General features: G+C 47.1%; 1 long non-coding RNA gene across 1 annotated transcript in view; it reads left to right on the forward strand.

The window, feature by feature from the left end:
* Positions 1-223: 223 nt before the first annotated feature.
* Positions 224-19,711, forward strand: part of LOC113986747 — a 47,333-nt gene continuing 27,845 nt past the window's right edge. Inside the window, exons 1-5 of the long non-coding RNA XR_003540266.2 lie at positions 224-492; positions 2,970-3,153; positions 3,699-3,758; positions 13,504-13,606; positions 14,560-14,718. This is a non-coding gene — a long non-coding RNA (uncharacterized LOC113986747). The remainder of the gene's footprint in view (positions 493-2,969; positions 3,154-3,698; positions 3,759-13,503; positions 13,607-14,559; positions 14,719-19,711) is intronic.

A 19,711-nucleotide genomic window follows, 5' to 3' on the forward strand; every position in this document is an offset into this window, starting at 1 on the left:
TGCTGCAAAATGGGTTTGGCCATGGCAGGGCAGCTCTCTGTTCCTTCCTCTCCTCTTGGTGAAGGTCCTTGGGAAGCCCCAGGCACAACATGGAGGAGATGCCCCATGTGAATGGGGGAGCAGGGCTTAAGGAGGATAAAAACCTCAGGGCTTGAGTTTTGGGTGCTGTTTGGGTAGCCTGATGCAGACAGGCTGAGTGCTGGGTTTCTCTGTAGTGCCAGGTTTTATATTTGCAGCTTTCATTTTTTGAATATGTCTTTAAAAAAATCTACCGTAACACAAAATGTCCTTCACTGAATACTCCTTTTTCATTTACTACCTAAATTTTTTCTCTTTGGTTGCTTTCCTCAAGGATGCTTGTGTGAAGGGAGCAGCTGCAGGAGGAACCAGGCTACCATGGTGCTTCCCAAGGCTACTTGGCTGTACCAAGAAGAACCCTGGTGGTTTTGTCAGATTTCCCTTGTCTTCTGTAAGATCTTCAGGGCAGTGCAGGTACTGCTTTGCTTGGGTGTTGATAAAAAGGGCTGGCCTTTCTTCTGGACATCTCAAGAAGACAATCCTAAATGTAGAGGGGTTGTAATGCCCCAAATCTCCTTATTTGACTTCGTGTGTATATATGTATATATATATATGTATATATCATCTCTGTATATATGTGTATGTATATATATATACATATACACATATATAATAGCAGCCTTCCAGTACCTAAAGGCTCCAGGAGAGCTGAACTTCGGACAAGGGCCTGGAGTGACAGGACAAGGGGGGAATAGCTTTCAACTGAAAAAGGGCAGGTTTAGATTAGATATTAGGAAGAATTTCTTCCCTGTGAGAGTGGTGAGGCCCTGGCACAGGTTGCCCAGAGAAGCTGTGGCTGCCCCATGCCTGGAAGTGTTCAAGGCCAAGTTTGGGGCTTGGAGCAACCTGGTCTAGTGGAAGGTGTCCCTGCCCATGGCAGGGGGCTGGAACTAGGTGATCTTTAAGGTTCCTTCCAACTCAAGCCATTCTGTGTTTCTATGATTCTAGGAGTGTATTAAATGGGAATAATTTAATAAATATACACTAAAATTGCTTAGGCCTTAACATTTTGCTATTTTCTGCAGTACTTGTTTCTCAGGAGCACTGCGGGGTGACCTCTCTGGGAGTATAATTGTCTTTTGTTTGGGTACATGTGTCTTTAAAATAAAGTTCTCTCCTTATCTCAAGTTTAAAGTGCAAAATTCCCAGGTTGGAAGCAAGTTAAAATTTCCTATTCCAGCTGCATCTGCATTCAGTCTCAGGAGAAGATACTTGGCTGTAATTTGAAAAAAAGAATAGAAATTGATATTGCAGGTAAAAAGGAGCAACTGAGGAAAAATATCCTTTCAAAAGACCCTCAAGAAATTTTCAGGATAATTTTCACTTATTTCTGAATAATTCATACCACTGGTCAACCACTAAAAATTACAAAACTGACCCCAAACCCACGTCCCTGCTGATAAAAGCCATGGACTTGCTTGTAGCTTATCTAATGCCTGAACATCTGTTTCTCCCTTGCCGAGAGGTTCTCTTGGATGAGTTAATGCAATTCCCTATGCAAAGGTTAAATAAAGTTGAGAGGCTCCAACTGGTGGCGTTGTGCCATGAAGTCCTGTGCTGCAAAACCAACTTTGCCATGGAAATGTCCAATTTTAGTTCAGAAAGACATTCAGGAAGGGAAAAAAGTCACCCAGCCTAAGCCTGGGCTGCAGTGAGGCTGGATTCAATGACTTTAGAGGACTTTTCCTACCCTGATGATTCTCTGAGTCTGAGCTTTCTATATATTCCAGTATGGAAAGGGGGCTTTGGAACATGCACTTTCCCTGGGTCTGAAGAGCTAGTGCTGAGCTCTGCAGCCACTTCCTTCTGCTTGAGCAGCATCATTGTCTTCCAATGGGATGGGCTTGGAAGCCGAATGCCTGTTCTTGGTGATTGTGTAGTATGTGTGCACAGGATTATTTAATACTTTTTTGATTATTTAACAACATTTGGCATGTTTGACAGCAGAGCCTTTTATGACTGGAACAGCTGGAGGTGGGAAAGGCTGCTGGGTGATTCCAGCACCGAGTCCTGGAGCTGCTGGGCTGATCCCTGGGTGTTGGGTGGCAGCTCTGCGTGACATGGACGTGGCTGTTCCCGTGGGGATATCACACGTGTGTGTGTAACTGTCATATATCTGTAACCTTGCAGTGAGATCAGGATGGCCTTTGGGATGAAGGATTCCAAGCCAGCTACCTCTCTCCTTCATTCCCATCACTTCCCCCTTGAGTTTGCCAGCCCACAGTGAGCTCAGAGGAGCACGATGGGTGTAACCACACCAGGTCCCTGTAGCCCAGAAGCACATGTTGGGTTGTGCCTGTGTCCATGAGCTGTTACAGAACGCTGTGTCCACACTTTCACTTTTCTGCCCTTTCCTTTCCATCTCGGCTTTGGGCTCCTCTGGCTCCACATCCTGCAGGGCCGCACTTCACACGCGGCAGCAGGAGCATCAAAGAGGAGATCCTGAATAAACCCACTGCTTTATGACATCTCTTCAAAGTGCCTTTTTAAAAGTTCAAAGGACACGAGGGAAGGAGGGGATCAAAATCAAAGGAAGATGGGGGGGAGGGAAATTAAAGCCTCAGAGGAACTTTATGGCACGTTTTCTGTAACACTTTCAATGCCAAATTCACAAGCGTTCCCAGCACCAGCTCTTCTCTTGCCATCAGACTCCCTGATGCAGCAGTTTCAGGGCAGCTCAGTACAGGGCACCCACAATGTCACTATTTCATTCATTTTTTTGTAAGACCAAAACTTCCTGTTCTGCTGCCTCCAGGACGAGGGAGAGATCCTTGTTCTGTACCGGCTGGAAGTCCTGGAGCTGACAGCAGAGTTCACCTTTAATGAAAAGCTTTTTCTTTTTTTCCCCAGGAATGCACCTCACTCTCCTCCCTTTCTGTCTTCTACTGCAGGACTATTATTTTGTACGTGTTTGGGAAATTTCCGTTACTGTTTGGGAAAAGGGACTTCTCCCAAGTGAAGGGGATCTGACTTGAAGCAAGAGAAGAGAAGCAAAACCTCTGTGTCAACACCCCAGAGACCACCTAGAGACTCAGCTTTACTTATGAAGACAGGAAAGAAATGCAAATAATTGAGGTATATGCTTCTTAATATTCAGTTAGCTCTCATAATTTTGTCATTTTCTGCTTCTCTGTGTCTGTTTTTAAAACATATTAGGAAAAAAGTGATATATGAGCCAATAGAAAAAAATCAGGCTGGTTTTGACCCAGGATCAAACCCTCTTTGCTGCTGGGCACGTGCCCACTGAGCTGGAACCACGTCCCTGCTGTGGGGAGCAGAGTGGGGCAGGGCAGGGCTGAAGCTGGAAAGGGCAGGGATATACATTGCTAAATGGCTTTGCCAGTTTGTGTTACAAGTTTGGGAACTTTCAGGCTTGTGTATTTAAATGGAAAGACTGAGAAGACATTTGTCTCAGAAATATCTGAGAAAAAAAATGGGTCTTTGTGGAAGGATGGAAGGCTGCTGCTCAAAGGAGCTGTGGAGAGTTTCCTCAGCATTCCGTGAGCTGTGGAGGAGCAGCCTGTGGATCCGGTTTGGTGCTCACCATGTTTACAACCATCAGCCAGCAAATGCAATTCCTCCATAGAAGTGATTGTTTCCTCATCCCATTGCTTTTCCAGAGTCCATGGAGCCAACATGTGTGTATTCCTGCAGCAACACTCAGTCCTCATCCTGCCCAGGTAAGCTCACCTACAGAAAGTGCTTTTCCCACAGGTGCTTTCCAGGGCTGCTGCTTGGAGAATGGCAGAAAACTGTTGCTGAATTCCCTTCTCATTAATTCATTCTCTTGTTTTTAATATACTGAACTGCACACCTTGCCCTGTGTGCTCTGCCTTAGGCAGGCATCCAAAAATAGTCCACAGTGGTGCATATATGGGAGATAGAACTCTGTGTGTGCTGTGCTGTGTGGGTGGTGGTCTGGAGGACAACTACTGCCAAGAAAACAAATTAATTTGCTTGTTTTTCACCCAGAGAGGTCCCAGTTTCACTAAATAGCACTGAAAAGGACACCTCAAGGTGAAATTCAGTAAGTGTTCAATATATGTCTGCAAGAAGATAGTTTTATTCATTGGTAAGGGGGAATTTAAGGCATGTGGAGTAACTAATCAGATTGAGACTTGCCTTGGAGACTGGAGCTGGGACCTGTAAGGTTTGTTTACAAGAGGGGATTTGCATCGAAGCGAGACCCTTTAATATAAGCTCTTTATATTAATTGGTTTGAAGCAGGTCTGTCTCAATGAACAGATGGCTTTATTTCCCTCGCGGTCCTCCAGGCCACGTGGGGGGATTTCCTTTCCAAACACGCCGTCAGCAGTGGGGACAGGCACACAAAGTCACATCTTGTGCTGTGCCAGGGCTGGGGCACGGTGGGACCGTCCTGGCAGTGCCTGGTGGGCAGCGCGGGGGAAGGAGCCCTGTGGGCTTACCAACCCCATGGCTGCTCTCTCAGCATCCCATAATAGCACGATTGTTAAAGGATGTGGCAGTGTTTAGGAGGTTATTAATGGCTTCCCACGGGAACTGGGAGCCTGGTGATTTCCACCCATCCACCTCACCCAGAAATAGAAAGGGGCTTTTTTGTGTTCCCCTACGTCTTGCTCAGCCACGGCTCCAGCAGCGGTGACACAGGCTGCTGTGGGAATGCTCCCGGTGCTTGGATGTTGTTCCTGCTGGGGGGAAGAGCAGTGAGTCAGCAGAGCTAAAGACGTCTATGGGTGATGTCAGTGCTTCCTCCTGGCTCTGGGACACGCAGTTCCTCTCTGCTGTCACTGCTGGTGATACCTTACATGGGGCATTTGGGTTGTCGGGCAGAGCTCTCGGAGCAGTAGCCCTTGGAGCATCTCCATGGCCTCCTCTGGACTCGCTCCAGCAGGTCCACATCCTTCCTGTGCTGAGGGCCCCAGAGCTGGACGCAGTGCTCCAGGTGGGGTCTCACAAGAGTGGAATAGAGAGAGGAATCACCTCCCTAGACCTGCTGTCCACCCTTCTTTTGATGCAGCCTAGGACATGGTTGGCTTTCAAGTGACAAAGGCTTTGGTGCTCAATGGCAGCTCAGTGGGGCTTTCACAAAACTGGAGGGTTGATGAGATGTTAATTGGATAGACTCAGAGTGCTCCCTGTTGCAGGTGGGCTGCAGCATGGCCTCGGTCCCAGATCTGTGCCGAGTCTATTTTATTATTGTGAGTGTTGCTACGAGATGATTCCCCCTGGAAGTTTCCAGACGTACACAGATGTGAACGGGTGTAGCAGGGAGGAAGACTCCCTGAAACCCAAATGGCAAATGAAAATCTGTTTGGGAGTCCTCAGTCAGTTACACAGGCACTCACAAAAAGTCAATGCTGGACACAGGGTATGGCCATTTCCCAGGAAGATCCAGCACTGCCTCCTGTTTGAAATGTCCTTTCCTAATGAAACTGTTTTTCTGTTCTTTTCTTAGGTTGCAAATGGTTATGCAAATTTTTAAATATTTTCCTACTTCCCTTTTCGGATGTCTAACATTATGTATTATTTTCTGATACTTACCTAACCTGGGAAATCTGTTTTCCATCTCATTTCAGCCAAGGTTTTCTTTTTAACCAGTCCTTCCCAGTATTTTCCTATAACACTTCTGGTTCGCTGAGTGAACTTTGCAGTGTGAGGGTAAATGAAAGTGAAAATGTATTGCTTGTCACACACTGGCTGTTTAGAGAGAGTTTGGGGTTTTTTTTCCCCTCTGGATTCGAAGAGGGAGATATAAATCATTGATTTAAAACCAGGGTAATTTAACAAGATTATAGGAGAGGGAAAATCCACTTCCTACCCAAAGTAACAGTCTCTTAGGTCTCTCCACCTACACAAGCCATATGCATCCTCCAAGCCGCCCGAGATCCTCTTTTGTGTTTTTCTGGCAGGACTGTGGTATAATAATTAAAGTCCATATGCAAAGCTTTCTCGGTGGGACTTTTAATTACTTTGTAATTGGTCAGAGTGTTACCATTCATCAGCCCCCAGCCTGCTCTGCTGGGTTTGGAAAGTCCCAGACATGGAGGGATATTAAAAGCTCAGAAACCCAGGTTGGAGGGATGTGATCAGGGATTGCCTTTTCATGCCATCTCCTTTTTTAACAGACATGACTGTGCTTTTCTTTGCCAGGAGCAAAGCTCTGGGATGGGGAGAGCAGTGGGATTTGTGCTGCAGTGGTGTGTGTGGGATGCTGTATCCGGAGGGTTCCACACTGGTGCAGAGGGGTGGAGAGGGGACAGGCAAAGGGAGCTCAAGTTGCTGGTTTTCAGTTGCGGGGAGCCTTTACGGTGACCCCTGGGTAGAGCATGGCATAACAAAGCTCCTCACTAGGAGCACTGGAATGCCAAAACCTCAGGCATCGTTTGGTCTTGGTCACATCATCCAAATTTATTTGGCTCTTGCCACGATGGTTCCTCTTCTCCCGAGGGATGATGGCTCCCAGATTACACAGCACAGGGGGCAGAGGCTGTGTGTGTGCAGGTCGGTGTTTCTGGAGGCCAAATACCGAGTGTCCTAGAAGCAGGTACAGCAAGAGTTGTCAGCAGCTCTGCTACACCTGAGCAGAGGCACCGTCAAACGAGACACTGTCAAACTAGTACATATCCCATTCCTGTTATTCCCATTCTTGTTGGGAGTCAGGACTCTCATGGTGCAGGGACTGGAGTCAACTGATATTTTTAATAGTTGTAGCAACCCACCCATAATGCTTTGATTCTGGGATCTGGAACTCAAAGCCCAGCTTTTGTAAAATAAACATGGGCGTCACTTTGGTTGTCAGTTCAGCAGGAACATGTCACAGAAAGAGGTGTCTTGGAGCCTGCCTAACTCCGACTGGCAGGACAGGCTTCCAGCAATGAATTTTCAATGAAACATTTTTCTAATTATAGCAAATTATTTTTACAAACATTTTCCTGGGAAGAGAGTCTGAAACTAGGGCCAAAAAGGAGAAGGCTGGGATTTAGGCAGTGCCTGACAAAAAAAAAAAACAAACAAACAAAACGGACTGTATGGTAGTTGCCTTTTATTATTAGGCCAACTTATAAACTTCAAATGAATGGGTTCTAGTGAACTTCATTCCAGTATGACCAGTTTGTGTTGTTGAAAAATTGGAATGGCTTAGAATGGTGCCATCAAATCCAGCTCTTCCCCTCCCTCTCCCTGTATGGCCTCGGGACTCCCCAGCTGCAGGGCTGGATGGCAGAGGAGTGATGGGCAGAGGTGACAGACAGCAGCTGGTCATCAGCAACGCTGGTACAGCCTGAGTAGAACTTCACGTCCAATGGCCCCAGATGCAAATGATTTCATATTTATTCTCCTCTCCAGATGTTGCAGCAGACTTGTATTCTTTTTCCAGAGCAGAGCCACCTCTTCCAGTCGCAAACGCGCTTGATTTTGGGGTAAATGAATGAGTAATCTTAAGTTATCACTAAGAGAAGTGTGTATCTCTGGATGTCCCATGCCCTACAACTGTGAAGGCAGTGCATGTTTATGGTGATGGAGATGGTTTGGCTGTGGGCAGGCTCAGTGTTGCCTGCTTTCTTTTCCAGGAGAGATTCCCACTGGAAGTGCAGGGGCTGGTGGTACTGTGCTGTTTGTGGGCTTGCCTATCATCCCACAGTTCTTGTGCTCAGCTGGGGAATCTAATTAGAAGTTAACCATGGAAAACTCCATAATACTTACATAGAGGTGGTGTGGGCTGTGTGTAATCAAGGGATAATCTTAATGCAAACCTGAATATAGGTTATTGTTCATCAGGAAGGAGTTAGTTGATTATTTCTAAAACAAAAAAAAAAAGAAAAAAAAGCCACCCCCAGCCAAAACCCTAACCACAAACCTCACAGAGTATTTTGAGTCACTAAACCTGGGCAGCTCCACAGCAGCGTGGGAAGACATGACGTGGTGGATGGTCCTGGTTGAGGGCTGTGCTGGGGTTTGCAGCGTGGGCTATCAGCACCCCAAGAGCCAAGATGGGCTCAGGGAGCCTAGGAGTAACACAGGTGATGGATATTTTATGGCATGTGCTTATTTGCTTGATGAGGAATTTGAGATAAAGCTGTTGCAGGTGGTAGAAACTCATCTAGAAGCCCACCATGGGCACAGACTCTGGTGAACCCCGTGGCATCTCGCTGGGATGGCTCTTATTAAAACACCTAAGGGTTAAAGATGGACGGTTCCCCCCCCCCCCAGTAAAGGTAATTACCCACCATCTATTTAGCAGGGAAAGAATTTGCCATTGAGCAGATAGGGCCAGGCTTCACCAGAGCCCTTCAGCCGCCCAACAATATCGCATTACCCCGATTGCATAAAGAGCGCGAGCCATTTCCGCTGGCGGGGCCATAATGGAGGTATCTCTTTACAAAGCCCCCACTTCAGGCCAGCTGAATGCCTCCGCCGAGCCTCCGAAATCCCGCAGCCCTAATCCCTTTAGCAACAAAGATCTGTTTCTTTGCTTAGCATGAAGTAGACCTCAGAGGCCGGTGTGTGCCTTGGCCTGTAGGCCAAAAGCCTCCTGTTTACAATTTCCCTATTCCTGTTTTTAATGTTGTTCTGAGAGCAGCCACAAAGGGCCGGTTTTGTCCAGCAGGAACAAGGGAGCTATTAGAGAGGGACGGAGGAAGGAAGGAAGGGAGATCCAAAAGGAGCAGCCCAGGAGGGATTAGCATACACAGCTGTTCCCTCAGGGACAGGAGCTTTATGCTTTTTATAATTTCCCTCTCATTTACATTTTTTAATATCTGGTTTCCTTGTTTCCAGTCCCCCTTCCCCCCATGTCTCCAGGACCATCTGCCCATTTTATTGGATTTTTTGTTTTGTTTTTCAGGCGGGTGCATCCAGCCCAGTGTGTTCACTGGCTCCAGCTTAAATCCTGCAATCCCTATCAACTGTGGTTTCGCTCACGTTAAGCCCTCTCCCTTGCCTTGCCCATCTTATCCTCTGACCCTCCATCCAGCCCCATCACCTCTCCCTGGCGTGGTGGGAATCACTGAGCATCCCTGGGTTGGGATGCCCAAGGCAGAGGGTTTTCATCCCTGAATGCACATTGTTCTTGGCTCTGCCAAGACCAGAGGGGAGAATGGTTGAGCTGTTTACAATATTGTTTCATAGACTGCTCAAAAGCAACGTCTGTTTTCCAGAAGTGCAATGAAACATTTATGAGTATGGGACATCGTGCAGCTCCGGAGCTCTGCAGGGGACGAGGGACAGTTGCTTTTTTTATGTGCACCACATCCCAGCTTATGTGGGCTGTTGGCAAAGGAATTAGCAGGACACGTCTATCTCATTTTCATTTCCCTCTTCCACAGTGGTGATCCCTCAGGTACCCCAGTTTGTGAGGGTGACTGGAACCAGAACCCAGCTCTGGGATGTGCAGGGCAGGAACTGGGTGAGGTGCTGCACTGTGCTGTTCTCCAGATTTGCTTGGCTGAGACTTTCTCTCTCATGAGCTCTTTCTCTGTTTCTATAAGGTACATGAATCCTGGTAAAGCTATGGAGCTACAAAAATCCTGTCCCTTCCCATGCATCCCTCAGGATGAGATGAAATGGCCTCAAGTTGCACCATAAGGTTTAGATTGGACATTAGGAAAAATTTCTTCATGCAAGGGTTTGTCAAGCATTGGAACAGGCTGTCCAGAGACGTGGTGGTCACCATCCCTAGAAGTACTCAAAAAACATGGGGTAGTGGTACTTGAGGACATCGTGTGCATGGTGGTGGTACTGGGTTGATGGTTGGGCTTGATTGTCCAGGTCTTTTCCAGACTTAATTATTCCATGGTTCTATATGATTCTATGATTTATGCCAGTGAAGAAAGATGCAAAGCTGAATTCTAGGATTCTATACCTATGCCAATTCACATTAGCCATCTTAAATATGGACATTTATTGAAAAGAAATGAATAGCACAGCAGGTTTTTCCTTCAGTGCAGAGGAGAGGTTGTGTATCTGCCTCAGCGCTTGTACAGCTCCATTTTGGTTATTTCCAGTGCCCCAGCCTGCTTCTTGTGTAGAAGTTACAGCAGGTCCTTCCAAATAATGACCTGTTCTTTTCCCAACACAGGACAGCTCCAAGGCCCCTTAAGGTAGTTAAAAATATATATTTTAGGCAAATGGACACTCTAACCAGAATTGTACCCTGACTGTAGCTAAATGTGGGGATAAATCAGAATTTGAGTTTTACTGTGACGTCTATGAATGTTTCACTGTATCTCCAGCATAAGGGATCCCATTGTATGTATCAAGGATGTCTCAGCTTTTACGTGGTCTCAGCTACATTTCTCAGGATTTAATATTTGAGGTTCCTTCTAGGGACGTATCAAAGGAAAAGCTGGATTTGAACTCCATTCAGAAAGCTTTCACATATTCAGAATTACTTAGTGCTCATAGAATTAATTTGGTTCTGTGGAAGATGTTTAATGAATCTCCTGGCAATGGGGTGTTTTGTCCCGTTGAGCAGGAGCCTGGGCTGTGAATGGGACCCGAGCAGCAGAGCAGGGCTGTGGTTTAACATCCTCCCGACTCACCCAGGGACGTCCAGCCTAAACCCTTCCTTCCTGCCCAAAGTGGAATTATCATTAACTTGTAACTAGTTTTCAAGAAGAACATTTTTTTTGGTAGGCTGTGGAGTTCTTCCAAGAATTTTTCAATTTTTACAAATGAAAATATAGGCTCAGCCAGATGCCAACTAAAATGCAGTTACTTTATACCAGCCAGCCCAGGCACTGCACCACAGGCTCAGCAGCACGACCTTTAAAACAGCCTTTTTAGAACAAGCTGGGAGAACACTTTCTAAAAAGCCACAATTGCAGCTGCTCTCATTACTTATAATATCCTTGATGGAGAGGAACTTAAAAATAATTCTTAAGGAACTTAAGCTTCAACAACCCCCAGTAGACTTAGTTTATGTGCAGTGCAGGCTTCCTTCGTGGGATTATAGGCTCGGGACGGTGATTATAGTGTTGATGATAATGTACATTTTCTAAATCATTACTTGCTTAAGAATAAAATAAAAGGAGTGAAGCCTTTGCTTCACTTTTCTCATGCAGATGAATGGATCGGGGATTTAGTCACTTGTTTCTAAAAGCAGACGCACATTTCCATGTTCCCTCCACATATTTATTAAACTAACAAGTTTATTGTATATGTAAAACGCATTTGGACACTGTATTTCAAATCAATAGAATAATCTGAGTCATCAGCTCTGTAGATGAATAATTACATATTACTTCCTGGGATTTTTTTAATATTCTTATTTATAATAAGCTACTCTTTAATTAAAACTGGCGTTTTAATTATTTCTTTAGGGTTTTGTGTATGGAAATCTGTGCCCTAATTTTTATATATTCATTAATATCTTGCAGCTTTCCTGACTCCACACCCATCCTCTGCTCCAAAGCTGGTTTGAAGGTGCAGATCAGGATTGTGGCCCTGCTGAACTCAGGAGATCAAACCAACATTAAATCCAATTTATTTTAGTAGAACCAGTGAACGTTTTGCACCAACACTGTCAGGACACTTTAGTCTTGACTGAACAATATTTTTTCCATCTGTGAATTTTCTTTCTTAAATTAATTACAGTAAATATGTTGGGGTATGGATAAGAATTGTCCTGCCTCTTCAGCTTCTTTAAGATTGAAACAAGATACCTTTTCCTTAAACTCACTTATTTTTGCTCGTTTTTCTATTCCTCTTTGAATACTCAGCACTTTGGTATTCAAATTTGTCACCTCAGAAAGCTGGGGTTCTGCTGAGACCCTCTGGTCCCCCGACAGCAGCAGGATATTGAAGGATTTGAGCTGTGATCTCCAAGCAGCCACAACCCCCTGCTCTAACCCCTTTCATTTCCACCCCAGATGCAGCTCCTTCAGCCCTACATTTCCTCCAGGTAGGACTTGATTTCCGAAAGACCTGGTTTCTGACTGCTCAGTCTCTTTCTTCAGTTTATTTTGCCCCAGCAAGGGCTGCAAGGCCAGCACTGGCTTGTCCTTTCCCATGGGATGTCCTTTCCCAGCCCTCAGCTCCTGGGACCGCTGCTGATGCGTAACCTGCCAGCTGTGGGGACAGGGATGTTATTCTGGTGGGGAAGACGGGAACCACAGCTTTGCTCTCCCGGACAATGACTGCTCTCTCCTTCAGTGCATTGTTCTGTGCTGGCAGGAACAAATTAAGGCTTGGTCTTTGCTCCAGGAAATTCCCCATCCTCCCTTGATGGAGTATCTGGCTACACCAAGAGCCTTTCTGCTCCCACAGCAGTGGATCTCAACACCCATGTACAGGACTGGTGTCCTGGGGCAGTTTTTTATTTTAGGGCTGACTTGGGAAGCTTGTCCATAGAAAATGAATAAGTAATTAAATAATTAATAATGAAATAATTTCCATAGCTGGAACACCTCCATGCTCTGGTCAGGGTTTGGAAAGTTGATGGGGTGATGGGACATCAATCTATGTCTTCCTTCATCCCTCTTAAAACTCTTCCTGAGCTTTGTGAAGCTATGGGCATTTAGCAAAAGATGCTGGTGGTGACTCTGGAATGAGCCTGCTCTGGTGTCCTGTGCCCTCCAAGTGCAATGTCTGTATGAGCAGGACCAGACTCTTCCAGTAAGGTTGTGGGGCCAGGGGGAGCCGTGTCACAGGGCACCAGAGCCATAGAAGAGAGGCTTTCTCTTTTTGGTGTGTGTTTGCTGAGACAGCTTGGAGGAAAAAAACAGAGCAGGGAATCAAATAGAAAATCTGGATGTTTGGTAGAGGAGGGAAAGCTGGAGTGAAGGCAGCCTGGAAAACCATGGGGTGTTCCATAGCCTGAGAGGGGAAAGGGGGGTGATAAGGTCTGGGACAGTGCCAGGAGAACAGGAGGAGGCAGAGACCGTGGAAAGCAGCTGGGAAGAAGCCTGCTTTGCGGGAGGAAATGTTATTATTAGTGCTCAGTTTCCTGAACAAAAGATTCTTGTCTATTTAAATACTCCAGCTTCACGGAGCTGCAGTTCTCCAGACACAATAAAATTTGCCTTTTCTCCCTGTCATTGTCATTTTCCGCTTGCCGCAGGTGGTTAAGGCTCCTGTGCTGTGGAGTAAATAATTTCAGTCTGCTGTGTGGGCTTGCTATGGTCTGGAAACAGAGAGGGAACGAGAGGTTTGTCCCTTGTGTCCCCCTGCATCTGCTCTTGGAGATGCTGCTCTTCCACACCAGTGCAGATGCTGCTGGTTTAGAGACTAAGAACTATCAGATTTGAATAAAATTGACAAAAGCAAAAAAATTAATTAAAAAGTTAAACATCTAGATATAAATTTATCTTAAGAAACCTCCTAAGCCACTTTCAGTCTTCCTCAGACAACTATGGCAGGTTTTATGCTCCAACAGCAAGAAACAGAACCTGACTAATTCCCAATAATCTCAGCTAATGGCTAATTTGAATTATTCTTTCCATCCAGGGATGTGCAAAGAACAGACAGAGGTTGGAGTTGCTGCTGTGTGAGAAAGAGACCCAGGTTCTGTGCAAGGTGGTGCTCACACTTGTGCTGGAGCTATCCTTTGGTGAGTGAGGTGCTGCCATGGTCCTGGTGTCTCCATGTGCTCTTCTCCGTGTGCTTCAGCAGGTCAGGCTGTTTTCTGCAGTTTTCCACAGAAATTCCAGATAATTTCATGTTATAGGGGAGAAATGCTTTTTCTATCTGTCTTGAAATGTTAAAATCTGATAGCAATAGTATGGAATTTACTTTGTAGGATCCTGACTTCTTTTTTTTCCTATATCCAGGTAGCTTGAGTTTAATGTCAGATCTATCCCTATAGTGATAGAAATGGAACTTTTATTCCATAAAAAGATGGGAGATGTCTCACTGCTCACTTCCTGATTATAATTGTTCCTTGTTCCAAGACCTGCAAGACTTTGAAAAGTCAGCCTTCCTGAATGTATGACAAATATATTTATATCAGGGAATCATGGTATATCCTGAGTTGGAAGGGACCCACAAGGATCATTGAGTCCAACTCTTGGACTCGATATAAATATATATTTATACTGAAGTTACTACAAAAGTGCAGATGTATTTAGTGCAGTCTGACAGTGCTGCAGTGGGACTCGTGGCTGTCACGAAGGACACACAGCATGCACAGCTGCTAAACCACTAAAAGCACATCCTGTCCATCTCAGTGGGGAGGGTTTCTGCATTGGGATTCTGGAAAACTGAATAATTCACTCGTGGTGAATGAATAAATGAAGGCAACCTACAGTCATGCCAGTTAGATACATTTTTTAATCAGGGAGTTTCGAAAGATGACAACAGTCATTCTTTGAACGCTGAGTATGTGGGGATGAGCCGTCAGTGTTTTATGGGCATGAATTTGGTTAGGTAATTTCCTTCAGGGTAGGTAGACCCCAGCTGTGTGTGGCCTTCAGCCTCATCAGTGAGGTGTCAGCCCTAGCAATTAATACTTGTATTTCACAGGAGCTTGCACAGTTCTGTGCCTGACTCGTGCTTCTCCAGCAGGCTCCATGCAGCACTGCCCCCAGCCCTGCAAAGCTCAGAGCACTGGTGCTGCTCCCCTTGCCCTGAGGGTCCTACTCCCAGCCAGGACTGATCTCTCTCCTGCGAGGATGAGTGAATGACTCTGCCTCCTTGTTCCAGCAGTCTCAACTTCGCCAGGAGGTAGGGAAGGAGTTACTTTTGACCATAGGAGTATGTTCTGTGAGCGCCGAGGTAACTCGGGGCAGACAGTAGCTGCTGTTGGAGCTGATGGCAGGGCTGGGAAGCAGAGGAGTGTTCAGGCTGTCAGCGGTTCCCTGCTTTCCCTCTGGCTGGGAGCACAGGAACTCTCAGTCTTCGGCCAAGGAACGCCACCCCCGGGTCCTTATCTCTCCGGAAAGTGCAGTGGTGAGATGTTCTGTGCAGCTTTGTAATTCTCCTGACACTCCTCAGACGGGGCTCTGGCACGCTCTGTTTTCCCTCCTGCTTCAGCTGAGCTTGCGTGGCCGGAGCTATGGAAATGTGGAGATGCCTGGGTGAGCTGCGCCTCTGTCCCTCACCTGGGGAGGTGACAGCTGCCACGGCTGCCTGTCCTGGGGCAAGGACAGGCATTCAGGGACTCCTTCCAGGTTGTTTGGCTGTGGATAAAAACAGACAGCAGGCTCAGTGTAGACAAGAACATGTCCAGTGGCAGGAGAAGTGGCCAGATGAGTGGGAGAACTCATGCCAGAGCTTGCCTATGGTAGTAGAAGCCCAAGGAATAAAGGGATTTTGTTTGCCCTCCAGACCAGCTCTGCCTCTCGCTGCTCTGGGGCAGCTGGTGGCCATGGGGACAGCAGTGGCTCCTGAGTGACTGCTGAGTGCGTGTTGGCCCTGGTGATGTGCTGAACTGCTTGAGCAAATCATCCTAAAATAGACTTCATATGTGATGCAGAAGAACCCAAGCAAAACACAAAGCCCAGCCAAACCCAAATTTATGCTTGTGGTTACCGAGCTTGTGAGATCAATTTTTTGTTTACTTAAAACTGATTTCAAAGAGGTTTTTTTTTTTTCTTTTAATTCTTATTTTTGATCACTGGGTTGGGGGATGGTCATGGCACTGCTTCAGCCGTGCTTCAGCCGGGGCTGAACATCCTGCTGTCATCACAGAGATGCTCTGTCCCAAAACGCACAGAATTAAGGTCCTGGTGAGATGGTGAGGTGGGGAAGCACAGGGCCTGCAGTCGCTGCTACATTGGCACATCCCAGCAGTCACCCATAGAGAACACCCACCAAAGAGATTCTCTTATTTTCGTGAAAACCTGGAAAAGTAGATCTCAGCAGGTTTTTTTCCTATTTCTAACTTTCTCAAAGATTAAAGCTATCAAGTGTTAAAAGCACCAGTTCAGTTAAAAAAAAAGGGAAAAAAAAAAGCTGAGAAACAAAAAAAACCTCCAAAGCCCACAAAGCCTCTGTGGAGCTGGCAGAAGACAGAGCACAATAATAGCAGCACTGGCTGATTCCATCTCCCGTGTCATCCCACATGTTGGGTTTATCCCAGTGGGACAGGAAAGCCTAGAAAGTCCAAACTGCCATATTTCAGGACGAACCGTATAGAAAATAAACACATGAGATAAATAAAACACTGCCAGGAAGTGATGAATTCATGGGACAGAGACCTGAGGTGATGCTGGTCGCAGCCGCCCGGCTCATGATGCCGAGGACACTGCCCAGCCTGTCTGGGGCAGGGAAGCAAGGGAAACACACACCTACTTTATTTTTTCAGGAATCCCTGGCTGTGTGGCCCCCGTTTCAGCAGAGAATTCCTGCACCCTCAGAGTTTGAACTGGCTGAATCCCTGCGGGGTCAGAGCCAGCAGCTCTGTGGCTGGCCAGGACCCATCATCCCTTTAGCAGTGATGCAGTGAGTGTGACCCCATGCCAAGCCCAGATGGAGTTGTTCCCCAAGCAGATTCCTTCCTCCATGTCCTTTTATTTATTCTTTTCTTCCTCTTTTCAGCACTTACTTATTTGCAGATTTGTCAGCATGATGGGTGGCGTCCCAGTGGCAGTTTGTGTTGGCTTTCCAGGGCTGCTTGGGGTTCCTGTGCCGTGGGGGGACAACAACTGTGTGGGGATGGGGCCAGGCAGCACAAACTGTGAGGTGGGGGGAGCCTGGGCTGGGGGTTCAGCACTGGAAGCTTGAGGAAAGAAAATTGAATTCATGTTTGTGAATGGAAATGGCTTTGCAGGAAAAATCCTGGAGAGAATGGGGTGGCTGGTGCTGCTGCTGTCGCGTCATCTGTCCCTGCAGAACCTCACTGCTCCTGACCGGGGTTATTGTGCTGCCTAATTGCTTTTGGATGGTGTTCAGGCAGCAAAGTGGGGCAGCAGCAACTCTCCAGGCTGGTTTAACTCTTCTGTGGGGTGTAATTTCTGGTTGGTTACATGGGGAGGTGAGATGGGAGATAGGAGACGGGGGGGGGCAGCAGTGGGGCTGGAGCCAAGGGGAGCAGGAGCTACAGCAACACTGTTCAGTAGGACCTTGGAGGTGGACAGGAGTTAAGTGAGCATTGAGTGCAACCAGAAAAAGGATTTTACTAAAAAGAAAGTGAGGTGTGGAAGGAACAAGAGATGTCTTCAAAGGGTTTGGAATAACGGGATGGAGCAGCTCCTGGCTGGGGGAGCAGGATGGTCCATGAAGCTGTGCCGTGCACACTGGGACCCATCCCATGGGCACAGAATAAATTACTGTGTCACAAGTGTTATGAGGGAAGAAGGTCTGTTGCAGAACCCCAGTCCAGAGCAGGCTGGGGGAGCACAGGGCGTTTAAGAGCTGTGGGACCTCTCTTTGCTCTGTGGTGGAGACAGCGTTAATCGTTTGGGCTTAGCGGCGTGCAGCGGATGACGGGGAGGAACAGGAGGGCTGTTAAGCAGGAGGAAATGGTTTGCTGTCTAGATGGGCTTAACACAATATAAACTACATGGTGCACAAGGAAAGTTAAATCCTGAAGTGGTGAAGGAGCTGGAGTCACCCAGCACAGCAGTGCAGTTGTGAGTGGGGTGAGGGGTTTCCTCATGGTGATGGTTGGAGCTAATGCTGAATGGAGCTAATGCCCATGTGCCTTTTCCTTCAGCCACAAAGGCATCTGCAATGACAACTGTGAGGCAGTTGTGTTGTTTTTCCCTTCCTGATACTTTGACACCATCCTTTTTTTTACAGACTAAAATTTCAGAACCATCTAGAAAGGAGACTGGGAGCAGAGGTGATCCAAACCCAAGCTAGGGGCTTCGTGCTGGGTGCCACCAGGATTTGGCTCTGCCCAGCTCATCCAGGTGACATGTCCCTCCCTCTCTCCTTCCCTCCGTCTTTACCTGCCTCCACATGGCATATGGAGGAACCTGGATGGGGAAAACTCAAGTTGCCTGGGTGCATTTTCCCAGACTGTTGATGTGGGCAGACACGGTAAGGGCAGGATCTGCCTTCCTTATAGATGCCCTTCACAAGCTCTTTCTCAGACAGGTTGTTTGCCTAGAAAAAACATAGGATTTTTTTGTGTTGGAGAAAACCTGTCCAGACTCTGAGAAAAATTGGTAAAACAGTATTTTAATTATAATTCATTATGCAGTGTCTTGTTCTGGAATTGCACCTTTGGCCAGGGTGCATCTCGCCAAAGATGCTGTGGTAGTGCCCCAAGCCTTCATCTTGGTTCTCATTTAGTTTAGAAATGTAATTAAAGGAGGGTAAAAAAGGAAGCAACAGTTACTGACTCTTGAAAAGTGAAGGGTTTAGGCCAGACTCCTGCTAGGAAAATAAACAGAATTTCATTTTCTTGTTTCAAGTTCTTCCCACATATTGAATTTCCATGCTCGGTGACAAGGGGGATCTGCCCGAGTGAACAGCGATTGGATTCAGATGGCTTTGAGTTGCACTTGGATTTGCTTTGGAAAGCTTGACCTGTCCTTGGAGAGCAGTGTTTGGATCTGAGCTCAAGGCCTTGTTCTCTAAAGAGCACAGACCTTGCAGTCTGAGTTATCAAGCTGTAACTTTTCATGGCTGTGCCTGGAAATGGTTTTCCTGCCCAGCGTCCTGCCCAGCAGTGCTGTGACAGAGCCTTTCCTTCCTGAATTAGGCCAGCGTTTGCTGATCTGAGCCTAGAATCCCCTTTTAATTGAGGCCTGTTGCAGCAGTCGGCTCTTTTGGCACACGTGGGTGCGGGTGCCCACCCACCCTCCTTCCCAACTCCTCTCCTGCAAAAGGAGGAAACCCATGTTGGGATAATTTCTGCAGCGAAACAGTAAATTTGGAATGGTGGGGAGTGGTTTGAGCTTGTCCTAAGTGTACCCACCACCAGGACCCCCTGATGTGGGGCTGTACTGGGCAGGGGTGAGCCCTGGCAATGGGGTGGGAGGTGTTTTGGTGGTCACCATGAGCACCAGGGTTCCTCTGGGCATTTGGTGGTGACAGCAGATGATCCCAGGGGAACCACTTTGGGAACCAGGGGGGATTGAAGATGCTCTGTGCCTTGGGTGATAAATGTGTCGTGGCCCAGGTCCGGAAATAGGGCAGGGAAGGATGTGAGTGACAGAGGATTCATATCCCGGAAACGCCGTGGTGTAACAGCTCGGGAATTCAGCGGGATAAATGCATTTGCATGTCCTGCTGCAGACAATCTGCTTAATGTGGGAAGCAGAGCTTCCTGTAGCACCGAGTCAGTGGGGAAGGGAAAACCCTGAGAGCCAGGAAGGGCTGGGGAGAATTAAGCAGGTAAACCCATTAGCGGTGACCACCTCTTTGTGTGGGGATTACACAAAGCTGCTGCTTTTGGATACTCAGTGTCTCCAGAGGAGTGAGGGCTGGGAGCTGGGGCCTCTTACCCCTCCTGAGGGGCTCAACCCCGGAGTTGGGATTAGCACTTGCCACAAGCCACCCTCACTAGCCAGAACAAATTGCTGCACGTGCTGAGGAAGAGCCAAACCTGCGCGAACTGTGGCAATGCTGTGAGGTGGAGGTTTGGCAGACCTTGCTCTGGCAAATCCCCCCATTCTTCCCAATGGGACCTTCCCCATGGAAATCGCTCCTCTTTATTGAATGGATTTACACTGTCCCACCAGCCTGGCCGGAGATTTACCCCAGCTCCCTCCACAGCTCAGGAAATCCTCAGATATTGGCTCTAAAAATGGAGTCACAGCACAAA

Source organism: Pipra filicauda, unplaced genomic scaffold (genome assembly GCF_003945595.2).
Source record: "Pipra filicauda isolate LSUMZ 115617 unplaced genomic scaffold, ASM394559v2 scaffold3_size10097308_pilon, whole genome shotgun sequence".
NCBI classification, from domain to species: Eukaryota; Metazoa; Chordata; class Aves; order Passeriformes; family Pipridae; genus Pipra; species Pipra filicauda.